Raw genomic sequence first — 14,209 nt, 5'->3', positions numbered from 1 at the left:
TTTCATTTGGACTATGGAAGCAGATATTTTTCTTCTTCTCACTCTCTTATCTTGCAATTCACTTTACTTACCTCTTAAGTCATTTCTGAAGTTGGATCCAATATCATTAAATACATTATGGAGAATAACATCCAGGGGACTTCCTTTCTTCTCCATCTCCTTCAGTGAGGTCATGTGTTATGTGATTCTTTTGTCATAAATTAAATTCTGTCACAGTCTGGAATCCACCTGCCCTCCCCATTGTCTTGATGGATTTTCTGAAAAACAAAGAAACAAACATGGTAAAATTTATTCTTTTTGGTGAACAGCTCTATGGGTTTTGACAAATGCATAGATCCATGTGTCTGTCACCACAATTGCATGTAGGATAGCTCCATCAGCCCTGAAATCCACTGGTGCTGCCTCTTCATAGGCAACTGTTCCTCCTGCTATGGAATGCCTGGAAACCACTCTTCTATTTTTCTTCCTTAGTGTTTGTTTTCCTGTTCTCAGAGTATCATATAAATTGAATCATATAACATGTATCATTTTGAATCTAGCTTCTTTCACTTAACAAAATGAATGTAAGATTCATCCACATAGGACGGGCTTATGCCTGTAATCCCAGCATTTTGGGAGGCCAAGGTGGGTAGATCACTTGAGGTCAGGAATTTGAGACCAGCTTGGCTAACATGGTGAAACCCTGTCTCTACTAAAAATACAAAAATTAGCTGGGTGTGGTGGTGTGCACCTGTAATCCCAGCTACTCAGGAGGCTGAGGCACAAGAATTGCTTGAACCCAGAAGGCAGATGTTGCAGTGAGCCAAGATCACGCCACTGCACTCTAGCCTGGGTGATAAAATGAGACTCTGTCTCAAAAAAAAAAAAAAAAAAAAAAATTAAATTAAAAGATTATCCATGTTGCTTGTGAATCAATAGTCTCTTCCTACTCATTGCTGTATAGTATTATTCCCTTATACAATTCTACCATAGCTTGTCCCTCGATTCTCTGGCTGAAGGACATCTGGAACGTTTCCAACTTTTGAAGAATATAAATAAATCTCCTATAAATGTTCATATAAAGTACATGTTTTTGTAGGAACATAAGTTTTTATGTCTTTTAGTTTGATAGCTAGAAGTGGGATTAATGGATCATAGCATAGGTATATGTTTACCTTTATAAGAATTGTTGAAGTGTTTCCCAAAGAGACTGTAATATTTTGCGTTTCCACCAGCTATGTATGAGTTCTAGTTGGTTTATACCTTTGTCAATGCTTGGCATTGCTATTTTTTTAAAAAATTAATCATTCTAATAGGTATGTAGTAATACATCATGGTAACTTTAATTTGTGTTTTCCTATCATTTATGTTGTTGGGCATCCTTTTGTAGGCTTGTTTTCCATACACGTGTTTTCTTTGGTTAAATGGTTTAGATCTTTTAACTACTTTTGTTTTGTTTTGTTTTGTTTTGTTTTGTTTTTATTGAGACAAGATCTTGCTCTGTCACTCAGGTTGGAGTGCAGTGGTGCAGTCATAGCTCACTGCAGCCTTGCCCCCCCACCCGGGCTCAGTGATCCTTCCACTTCACCCTTCTGAGTAATTGAGACCACAAGTGTGTGCCACCATGCCTGACTAATTTTCTGATTTTTTGTAGAGACAAGGTCTTCACTATGTTGCCCGGTCTGCTTGAATTCCTGGGCTCAAGTGACACTCTTGTCTTGTCCTCTCACCTTGTCCTCCCAAAGTGCTGGGATTACAAGCACGAGCCACTGGGTCTGGCCACTTTTTTTTCTTTTTTGAAGACATCAAAGATGACTTTATAAAGATTTCTCACAATTCTATTCTAAATAAACAGAATAAAAAATACTGTCAGTTAAATTGCGAGACAAAACCAGATTTTCTTTACACTGTCTCAAAATTTAAAGATGAGTTTCCCCAGAAGGTGTGCAATGCATCATAAAACGGTTTCATTTTTTTAGGGTGGGAGAAGAAGGACTGGGAAAGATGCATATTAAATTGTACCATGATAGATGTGCAAGACTGTTTTCCAATCTAAATAATTTATATACATTTTAGTGACTTAGAAAAACAAACAGGGACTTCTCCAGTTGTACCATGTGGGTCTTTTGAAAGTAACAAATAAGGCCTGGTGCGGTGGCTCAGAACTGTAATCCCAGCACTTTGGGAGGCTGAGGCGGGCAGATCACTAGGTCGGGAGATTGAGATCATCCTCACTAACACGGTGAAACCCCATCTCTACTAAAAATACAAAAAATTATCCGGGCATGGTGGTGGGCATCTGTAGTCCCAGCTACTCGGGAGGCTGAGGCAAGAGAATGGTGTGAACCTGGGAGGCAGAGCTTACAGCCAATTTCTGTTAAGTTTTCTGATGAACAACACATTCCACCTTAATAAAATGCAACGTGGATTGAGTTGAAGGCTGCTACCTTAATACGCAAAGAAAAGTATGTAAGTGCAAAATATGAGCTAAACTGACTTCAGGGAAAAAAAAGTCTTTCAAATTGGAAAAGGGACATTTCCTTCCTGTATTGGAGTCCTCCCAATTTAAAGCAGACCCCATCTATTCTAATTTCTGCAGCTAAAAACTTACTCTGCTTATTTAGTTTTCTCCTCTGAGTTTAACTGCTGCTGGATTACTTTGGCATCACTTTGTGCCATGGAATTGATGATAGGATGAAGTCACACACCATCACAACAACAAACTTCTTCAACATCCAGGACAACAGATTTCTCCCATCTGGACTTAAAAAGCAAGGATTAGATAGGAAGAGGAATATAATACAATGGTTAGAGAGCTCTTGAAATCCTGTGAACTCTTTTTAGTGGATAAAAACTCTTCCTTCTAAAATCCCCTTAAAGGAGCAAAATCTCTCCCACTAACATATCTGGGTTAAACAAGGACCTGTAAGTCAGGAGCTACTTCTAGCAGAAGTGCTAGTGTTCAGAGTGAGGCCAGTTCAGTGGATAATGCAGACTGGTGTGGTACAAAGAATAAAATCTAACCACTTTTTGATTGGGTTGATTTCCCATTGCCGGACTTTGAGAGTTTTTATATATCCTGGACAGAAGTGCTTTGCCAGAAACGTGATTTGCAAATATTTTCTCTAGTCTGAGGCTGTGTCTTTTGAAGAGCAAACATTTTTCATTTTAATTAAGTACAATTTATTAAGCTTTTGCACTTATAGATCATGCTTTTGGTGATGTAACTAGAACTCTTTAAGTTGGCACAAATTTTCTATTTTTTTCTAAAAGTGTTATAGCTTTATATTTTATATCTATAATCTATTTAGGGCTAATCTTTGTAGAAACTGTGAGATATAGGCTGAGATTATTATCTTTTCTTTTACCTATAGAATTCCAATTGTTGCAGCACTGTTTGTTGAAGATACTGTAGTTTCTCCACTGAATTGCATTTGCACCTTTATAAAAAATCAGTTGACTATATTTTATTGGTGTGAATCTATTTCTTATTTTTTGCTATCTGATCCATTGATTTATGCATTTGTCCTTTCATCAATACCACAACTGTCTTGATTACTGTAACTTTAAGTCTTGAAATAAAGAAAGGAAGTCCCCCGGATGTTATTCTCTTTCAAAACTGTTCTGGCTATTCTAGTTTCTTTGTCTTTTCACATATATTTTAGAATCACCTCATCAATATTTACAAAAGAGGCTTCTGGGATTTTGTTTCATCTCTAGACTGAATCGGGAAGAATTGATATCTTACCAATATTGAGTCTTACAATCTATTAATATGATATGTCTCTACATTTATTTAGGACTCTAATTTCTTTCATCAGTATTTTACAGTTGTTAGCATACAGATCCTACATGTAATTTTGAAGATTTATATACTTCAGAATTTTTTGGCATTATAGTAAGTGGCTTTTTTTAATTAACTTTGAATTCCAATTGTTAACTTTGTATTCTGTGACCTTGCTAAGCGCTTTTATTCGTTCTAGAAGTGTTGTTGTAGACTTCTTTTGGAATTTTCTACATAGATACTTATGTTGTTCATAAATAAATATTTTTTTCTCTTCTTTTTTCTTAATTTTCTTGTTTTATTGCATGGCTAGGGCTTCCATAATGATATTGAGAGAGACAGAGAACATCCTTATCTTATTCTTGACTATAGGATGAAACAAATCAGTCTTTCATCATTTAATGTTCATTGCGCACTTTCTCAGATTAAGGAAGCTCTTTTATTTCTAGTTTGCTAAGAGTTTTACCATAAATGGAGTTTAATTTTGTCAAATAATTTTTCTGCATTTATTGATGATCATTTTTTTTCTTTTTTCAAGCTCATTCATTTCTGGTTTTATTTATATTTAATTTTGTCTGCTTGCTTTGGACATAGTTTGCTCTTTTATTTCTAGTTTTGTAAGGTAAAAACGTATCTTGTGGGTCTGAGATCTTTTTATTTTTATAGTAACCATTTTATACTGTACACTTCCGTGTAATCACTGTTTTAGTCATCTCACATTTGTTGAAGTTTTGCAGATTCATTTTCATTCACTTCAAAATATTTTAACTTTTTTAAGACTTCCTCTTTGATCTATGGATTATTTAGAATTGTGCTGTTTAATTTCCAAATATTTGGAGATTTTCTAATTGGCTTTCTGTTATTTTTCTCTAGGCTAATTCTGTTATGGTCTGAGAACATACTTTGTATGATTTCTGCTCTTTTTAATTTGTTGAGCTTTATTTTGAGCCTGGATAAAGTCTATCCTGGTGAGTACTATAATGCAGTTATAAAAGAAAGTATATTTTGCTGTTGCATGGTGTGCTCCAGAAATGTCAATTAGGTATAACTGGTTAATAATGTTGTTAAGGACTTCCATATTCTTGCTGGTTTTCTCTCTACATGTTCTATCAGTTACTGAGAGAAAAGCAATAAAGTCTCCAACTACAATTCTGGCTCTGCCTTTATTTCCTTTCAGTTCTAGTTGGTTTTGTCTAATGTATTTTGAAACTCTGATGTTATGTGCATAAACGTTTAGCATTGTTATGTCTTCCTGTAAAATTGATTATTTTATCATTATGTCATGTCTCTCTTTATCCTTGATAATGTTCCTTTTTCTGAAGTCTATTTTGTTTCTTATCAAAATAGCTATTTCAGTCTTTTTGGGTTAGTGTTTACATGGTTTATTTTTTCTTTCTTTTAATTTTTACTTTATAAATGTCTTTTATTTAAAATTGATTTATTGAGGACAGCATATTGTTGGAGTTTGCTTTTTGATCCTATCTGACAATCTCCCTTTTTTAACTGGTGCATTCAGGCATTCATATTTAATGTGATTGTTGATATGGTTGGATTAACATCTACCATCATATGAGCTGTTTTGTATTTCTTCCATATGTTCCTTATTTCTTTTTAACTCTTTTTCTCTTTTCTCTTGGGTTAATTGAGCATTTTTATGATTCCATTTTATTTCCTAATTGACATTATTTATACTACTTAAAAAATGTTTTTAGTGTTTGCCCTAGGGTTTACAATATACAACTGTAATTAGATAAGCTCTTGTCTGTAGAAAGTATCCCAGGCCTAAAACAAACAAGCAAAAAGGATGCAAAATCACTGAGCTTCATTATAGATTGATATAATTAATATTTACTTCATGTCCATCATAGTCCAGGTATAATTCTAAACACTTACATGTATTAACTGATTTATTGCTCTTAGCAACACTAAAAAGTGGATCCAATTGTTAACCCCATTTTATGGATAAAGAAATTGAAATTGAAGCCTGGAAGGTATTTACCATGATAAAATCATGTTCCCATGATCACAAGAAGACTGGTCAGACTCCAGAGCTAATACTTAAAAGCACTGTGTTATGCTGCTATGTGCTAGCCTAGAAAACTGCCATTTAGAATTTTAATACCTAGACTTTCAACTTACAAAACATCATTTGAGGGCATTTTTCCGAAATATGCTACAGGAAGTTGACCTCTAGAGGGAGTGGGGGGTAGGGGAAGAAATTGATGCTTAGCTTACATTTCTACATACTGAATTTTGTAAATCAAGTATTTTTAAGTCAGTGGTATCATAAAATGATACTTTCTAATCACCTAATTTTAAAACTGAGAGCATACTTGTATATCGTCCAATGTTCTGATTTTGCTGATAAGGGGAATGATGCCCCCAAGAAATTACATTTCTTCCCTAATAATTAGTAACAGAGCCAGAAGTTGAACCCATTATGGAGCTCCCTCCCCAAAGCTCTGCTATCCACCTCCTCTGTGCTCTTATATGGTTTTATGCATACTTCTTGTCACTGAACATATCATCACACCGGGGGCTATTTGTTCTTTTACATATTTGCATCCCCTATTAATGTTTTTATTTTATTTGTTTATTTATTTTCTGATACTTTATTTATTTATTTAAGTGAAAGCAAGTTTATTCAGAAAGTAAAGGAATAAAAGAATGGCTACTCCACATATGGAGCAGCCCCAAGGGCTAGTTGCCTATTTTTACGGTTATTTCTTTTTTTAGAAATTATACTTGAAGTTCTAGGGTACATGTGCACAATGCGCAGGTTTGTTACATGTGTATACATGTGCCATGTTGGTGTGCTGCACTCTTTAACTTGTCATTGACATTAGGTAAATCTCCTAAAGCTATCCCTCTCCAGTCCTCCCACCCCATGACAGGTCCTGGTATGTGACATTCCCTACCCTGTGTCCAAGTGTTCTCATTGTTCAATTTCCACCTATGAGTGAGAACATGTGGTGTTTGGTTGTCTGTCCTTGTGATAGTTTGCTCAGAATGATGGTTTCCAGCTTCATCCATGTCCTACATGGATGAAGGACATGAACTCATCATTTTGTATGGCTGCATAATATTCCACGGGGTATATGTGCCACATTTTCTTAATCCAGTCTATCATTGATGGACACTGGGTTGGTTCCAAGTCTTTGCTATTGCAAATAGTGCCACAGTAAACATACATGTACATGTGTCTTTATAACAGCATGATGTATATTCCTTTGCGTATATGTCCAGTAATGGGATGGCTGGGTCAAATGGTATTTCTAGTTCTAGATCCTTGAGGAATCGCCACACTGTCTTCCACAATGGTTGACCTAATTTACAGTCCCACCAACAGTGTAAAAGTGTTCCTATTTCTCCACATCCTCTCCAGCACCTGTTGTTTCCTGACTTTTAATGATCGCCATTCTAACTCGTGTGAGATGGTAACTCATCGTGGTTTTGATTTGCGTTTCTCTGATGGCAGTGATGATGTGTCTCAAAAGAAGTCTATAAAGGCAGGCAGTCCTCCTTGAGCTGTGGTGGGCTCCACCCAGTTCGAGCTTCCTGGCAGCTTTTTTTACCTACTCAAGCCTCAGCAATGGTGGATGCCCCTCCCCAGCCTCACTGCCACCTTGCAGTTAGATCTCAGACTGCTATGCTAGCCATGAGCGAGGGTTCGTGGGTGTGGGACCCTCTAAGCCAGGAACGGGATATAATCTCCTGGTGTGCCGTTTGCTAAGACCCTTGTAAAAGTACAGTATTAGTGTGGGAATGTCCCGATTTTCCAGGTACCATCTGTCACGGCTTCCCTTGGCTAGGAAAGGAAATTCCCCAATCTCTTGTGCTTCCTGGGTGAGATGATGCCCCACCCTGCTTCGGTTCACACTCCATGGGCTGCACCCACTGTCTGAGAAGCCCCAGTGAGAGGAACCTGGTATCTCAGTTAGAAATGCAGAAATCACCCATCTTCTGCATCACTCACGCTGGGAGCTGTAGACTGTAACTCTTTCTATTTGGCAATTTTGGAACCTCCCTCCTAATGTTTTTTTAAAAGACAGGATCTTGCCATATTGCCCAGGCTGCATTCAACCCCTGGGCTTAAGTGATCCCCCAGCTTCAAGCCTCTCAAGTCGCTATTACCTGCATGAGTGGTAGCTTCCATTCTTATTTGACTTGGTATCCTTAGCAACTGTCATAGAGCATGACACATTATAACCATGTTTTTTTTTAAAGTTTGTTGAGTGAAAAGTCCCCAATTTTTGTTCCAGTCCAGAACTCTGTTCTTCAGATCATTTAATGCTTATGAAATACAAGCGACCAGACTCTGGAAGGAAGTTACACAATCTCAGGGTTAATATTTAAACTTCTCATCCATGGAAATCAGAGCTATTTCAGAAACAACAGAAGCATATCAGGACTTAATTGCATTCACTTCTGAATTGTCTATAGCTCTTTCTTCTATAGGATGCAAATCAGGATGACTCTTACATCTTGATTATATTCAAAGACTCTTGGAAGACCATCATGGCATGCCAGGCTCTTTCTTGTGTTGCTCCTGTCTACTCCTTCATCCAAATCTTCAGCCTTATGACGATAAACTCCTTGTGGTTAGCAGAATTATCTCTATTGGTTTTTGATCTTTGTCTTTGTGCATTCAGCCTCTTCTACCAGAAATACTTTGACAACTTTTGCCTGGTGAATTTTTTCTCCTTCTGTGACTCAGTGGTTGGTTTTTATGTGAACTCTTTGCCGGAAATGATGGTGTATTACTTACTAATTGTGGTGAGTGGCACTGAAATGGTGCCTAACCTAACAAAATAATTGTTGGATATTCAGAAATTAGCACAACGTGGTGGTTACAGATCCAGGCTATGGGGCTCAAATTCCAGCTTCCCTACATACTATCTGTGGCTTTTGGTAAGGTAATTTATTTCCCTAAGCCTCGTTTTTCCTATTTGTAAAAGGGTGAAATTAACAGAAATGACCTCACAATGTTGTTAGTGTGAACATAGATAAAGCATAGGAAGCATCTAGCAAGTGCCTGCCACACACACAATAACTGTAGCCATTATTTTCCCATTGCTATTATATCATGATTGCCATCATGATTTATTCATTTATTCATTTATTTATTTTTCTTTTTGTATTTTTCTTTCAGATTCAGGGGTACTTGTGTAGATTTGTTACATGGGTGTATTGGATGATGCTGAGGTTTCAGGTACAATTGAACCTATCACCCAGGTAGTGAGCAAGATACCCAATAGGTAGTTTTCCAACCCTTTTCCCCCTCCCTCTGTTTCCCCTCTTGTAGTCCCTAGTGTCTGTTGTTCTCATCTTTATGTCCATGTGTACCCAAAGTTTAGCTCCCTCATATAAATGAGAACATGTGGTATTTGGTTTTCTGTTTCTGTGTTAGTTTGCTTAAGATAAAGACTTTCGGTCAGGCATGGTGGCTCACAACTGTAATCCTGGCACGGTGGCTCACACCTGTAATCCTGGCACTTTGGGAGACGAAGGCGGGTGGATCATAAGGTCAAGAAATTGAGAACATCCTGGCCAACATGGTGAAACCCTGTCTCTACTAAAAACACAAAAATTATCTGGGCACGGTGGTGTGCATGGGTAATCCCAGGGAGGCTAAGGCAGGAGAATTGCTTGAACCCGGGTGGCAGAGGTTGCAGTGAGCTGAGATTGTGCCATTGCACTCCAGCATCCATGTTGCTGCAAAAGACATTATTTCATTCTTTTATATGGCTGCATAGTATTCCATGGTGTATATGTACCTTATTTGCTTTATCGAATCCACCTTTGACATCACAATATCATTATTAATCACAATATCAAATTACAGTCTGCAAAGAGAGTTACAATGACACTTCATTTCATAATTTTAAATGTATAGGCTTTTTTCAAACAACATAGCACAAGGGAATAATTAACTTGGTAAATTTAAAGTTCATTTTGCCACCTGGGCTGGGACCACTCAAAAAGAAAAACTTCTCTTTTTGAGCCAAAGACCAGAAAGAAAATAAGATGGGTTTTTACACCTTCTTGGGCATGACAAAGGAACAGTTTAGCTGCAAATCTATGTTTTATAAAAGAAAAAAAAAACTTTGTAGAGTAAGTGGAGAAGTGTTTGTAGCTCATGACCCAAGAGGACCCAATTACTGGGTGTCTGTGAAGGAGACAGAAGTGTCAGAGGGCTGATGGCAAACAAGCTCTCAAAGGCTGCTTCCAAAACCTGCTCACACAGAGCAGAATTCTAACAAGAAGCAGATGATGTACAGGTCCCTGACACCTGGGACCTGTCAGGGAGCTCCAGAGAGTCAGAGGGCCAGCTCTGGGAGGCTGACGGAGGCAGTCAAGTGCTTCTGGAGGAAGGTATGGTGAGATGAAAACTTGGGAGACTGACTCTTCTTGTTTTTCTATTGCTTTGCTGCACCTCCCAGAGAGGCTTAGAATATTGCTCAAGACACATTGATTTCCTGCATGTTCTTACTTTGTGATGGAAGGCTTCTGGGAGGGAGAGACAAGCACTGTGAACAATGAGAAATAGAAAATGAAAGTAAAATAGCACCCAAGTTGACTTCATGCCAGATCAAGCAGAGATCACTGAAGAGTGTATGGGTGCATCAGAGGATAGGAGAAAGGGGAGAGTGGGTGAAAAGTGAGGTGGAGTCTTGGCTAAAATGAATTTTAAATTTATTGGTAAATTTCAGTTACACAGGCTTTCCCTGAGGCAGGTTACTGGGATCAAAACTCTACTGTCATTCCTAACAGAGTGGAAATTCTTACACATTTTAGAAGTGAATTAGTCCCGAGGAATGTTTAACTAAAAGAGATAATTATAACAGCACCCAATGGAAAACACACCCTCTTATCATCTTTTCAGCCACAGAATAAACATTTTCCAGACACACTGAAGTGAATTTTCCTAACTCCAGGGCTTAGCACCAGCTACCAGGAGATGCTCACTAAATAATTCTTGAATGAATGAATGTCATGAATGATCCTTTATGTGCCAGAGAGCTTTCAATAATTGAAAAAAAGCAAAGATTAGTAAGAGGAAACTTCTGATCAATATGGTGGCCCCAGCAGAAGTAATCAACCTTTCATTCTGCTCCAAGTATATAGAAATGCTGACTTAGATAGAATACAAACCTTTTCTTAAACTATATAGCTGAAATTGAAAGCAGGAAGAAGGAAATATCACAAAGTCCCAGAAATGAACAAGAAACTCAAAGCCAGAGTGGTAGAATGATGAATGTTTGTGGGCATATATGAATCACATTTGTACCTAAGGGTGGGGACGTGTATCAGTCCTAAGTAGAATCAAGCTATGACACAATATCATGGATGATAGCAAGATAATTGACTTTAATTACTCTATATTCCTCTAATTCAGTTGTATAAGAGAGATATTGATTAGTTACAGATTTAGTTAACTTTGTGTGTTAGCATTATAAAGGCAAATACCAAAAAAGGGAGGAAAGGATGCAAGGTTTAATTCCTAAACCAGTAGGAAGGGGAAAAAAAGGAAATAAAGGAAATGTGGGCCAGGCATGGTGGCTCATGCCTGTAATCCCAGTGCTTTGGGAGGCGGAGGAAGCAGATCACCTGAGGTCAGGAGGTCAACACCAGCCTGACCAATATGGTGAAACCCCATCTTTACTAAAAATACAAAAATTAGCCGGGCATAATGGCGCATGCCTATCATCCCAACTACTCAGGAGGCTGAGGCAGGAGAATTGCTTGAAATCAGGAAGCGGAGGTTGCAGTGAGCCAAGATTGCACCACTGCACTCCAGCCTGGGCAACAGGGCAAGACTCCATCTCAAAAAAAAAAAAAAAAAAAAGTACTTGTGCATGCACACGCATGAAAGAGAGGGTGTGGGAAGAGGTACGGGAATGAACTCATCCTTTAATCAAGAATCCACTCCCATAATGACAAACCCACTCCTGTAATAACAGCCTTAATCCATCTTGAGGGGAGAGTCTTCAGGACCTATTCACCTCTTAAAGGTCCTGCCTGTCAACAATGGGATTGGGAATTAAGTTTCCAACAAATGAACTTTGGGGAACACATTCAAACTACAGCAACAGCTAACAGGAGTGCTTTTCTATCTGTAAAATCAAACAACAAATTCAAGGATGATAATGACAAGGCTGAGAGCCATCATTCCAATAAAAATTACAATCCCCTATCCAATATCCAGTTTTTAAACCCAGAACCCATTGACTTGAGAAGAGACCCTTTTAGAGGAACCCTGCGAAATCATGGCAAATGTATGTGGTAGTGGCTACTTCAGACTTTTCTCAAAGGGAACTACTGCCTTCTATTGGGTAATTGTATCCTAGGGAAAGTGGAATATCCAAATACTTTAAAGACTGTTGGAAACAGATTCCAAGTTGATATTGATGTCAAAGTGTCATTATGATTTTTCTGTCAGAGGGGGGACCTGGGATAGCCAAGTCCAGCCCACAGTGTGTTTACCATGTCCATGAACTCATCCAGTGGTCATTTCTGCAGACCCCAATTAATAATTTTAACAGATATGCTTGGTAGTTGGCACACTCTCCACATTGAATTTTCACCCTACAGGATTAGGGGAAAAGTTAAGAAGAAGTCTGTGAAAACAGCTCATCCCCCCATACTTGTTTCAAGATAGTTACTTCAAAAAAATATTGTCCAATATGAAAGGTTGAACTTAGTGCCACTTTTACAGTTTTTTAAAGGATACAGGAATGATGGTCCCCATCAGTCTCTGTTTAATTCACCAATCTGATTTCTTCAAAAACAAGACATATTATTACTGTGGACTACTGCAAACACAGCCAGGCATTGGACCCAGTGGCAGATGTGGTATCTTTGCTAGAGCAGATTAACATGTCATCAGATATATGGTATGCAGCCATATTTCCACTGCTCTGGAAAATATGTTTTTTCATCAGTAGGAAGAGGAAATGAAAATAATTTCATTTAAAGTGGACAACTGAATCAATTACATGTTTGTTTCAAGGCTGTGTTAACTCCTCTGGCTTTGTTTAAATACAGTATGAAGAGATACAGACCATTTAGACATCCATACAGAATATCACATTTGTTCACTCTATTGACAACATGCTAATGGAACCAGATGAGCCAAATATAGATGCTAGTTGGAGGATTTGCTAAGAAGCATATTCCCTGGAGAGTTGGAGTTAAACCCTATGAATATTCAGGGCCTGACGCTTTAGTAAAATTATGGATATATGGTGTTTATGGCGTGATAAGAGTCACCCATCCTCCCCAATAAAGAAAAAATTATCAAAATTTGCATTCTCAGCATGAAGAAGGAAGTAAAATGCCTAGCAGGTTTCTTTGGGCTACAAAGGCAGCATATTCCACATTATGGGAACCATATCTGGCAATACTAATGTGACCTAAACACCAGATGATGTGAAAGGCTGCCAGATTTTAATAGGGCCCAGCTATGGCTCCTGTCTAGCACTTTGGGCAACTCATGCCAAAGAGTCAGCAGGTAAGGAAATGAATCACCATCTTGGCAGGAGTAAGTCAGGATGCTGTTACACAATGAGAACATTAGGAATATATTTAGCAGCCAGATAATACACTTAAGTATCTTTTAGTGTTTCTGTATCAAGTTTTGACAATAATTGCACAAATACAGTAACTCTGGTCTGAGAAGGTAATGATAATGAGGAAGGGAATTAGACCGCACAGGGTTGAAGATCTAGTTCACATCACCAGGGAAGTCTCCAAGACCACCAGAGGTGCTAGCTGAGGGTAAGGGAAATTTATAATAAGTGGTAGAGAAGGGAGATAGTGAAGACCATGTATGGACTTGAGATAAGCAAAAGTGATGGGGACTGTAGTTTATCATCATATATTTTTTTTCTTTTCTAAGTTTTTCCTCTGGAATGTTAGAAGAGTCACTCCCAGGACCTATATGAGGAAGTGAATCCAGGCAGCTTGAGGTGTAGTCCGTGGTGAGTACTATAATATGCCTCCAGATTCCTCTTTACTAATTAAGGACATACTCCCCCAGCTTCTAGAAGTACTGATGAAAGACAGTCTTCAGCTGTAAACTTCTCCTGAGAGATTGCCTTTACTAAAAAAACTGTCTCATCCCAAATCACACTTATTTCAGGGAAGTCCACATCTGGTGACTGATCATCCAGAGGTTATAAAGTCCTGGCACCCTTACCTTAACTGGGCAAACTCTAAAGAACGATCCCAGCTCCAGAGCTCTTCATGTGGTCATCTTAGGTCTCTGTTGAGACTACATCACAGCTCAACTTCTCCCTCTGCCCAGTCGTGGTTGGTTTTTTTTTCCTTTTCTTCTACAGGTTTTGATCCCAGGAGTGCCACCTAATAAACGTCTTACCTATTAATCACTATCTCATGGTTGCCTCTCAGAGAACTTAAACTGTATCAAACATTATATACTGA

The sequence above is a fragment of the Piliocolobus tephrosceles genome, chromosome 1 (genome assembly GCF_002776525.5).
Source record: "Piliocolobus tephrosceles isolate RC106 chromosome 1, ASM277652v3, whole genome shotgun sequence".
Classification (NCBI taxonomy): domain Eukaryota; kingdom Metazoa; phylum Chordata; class Mammalia; order Primates; family Cercopithecidae; genus Piliocolobus; species Piliocolobus tephrosceles.
The sequence above is the reverse complement of the archived record's forward strand: the minus strand, read 5'-3'. Positions refer to the sequence as shown.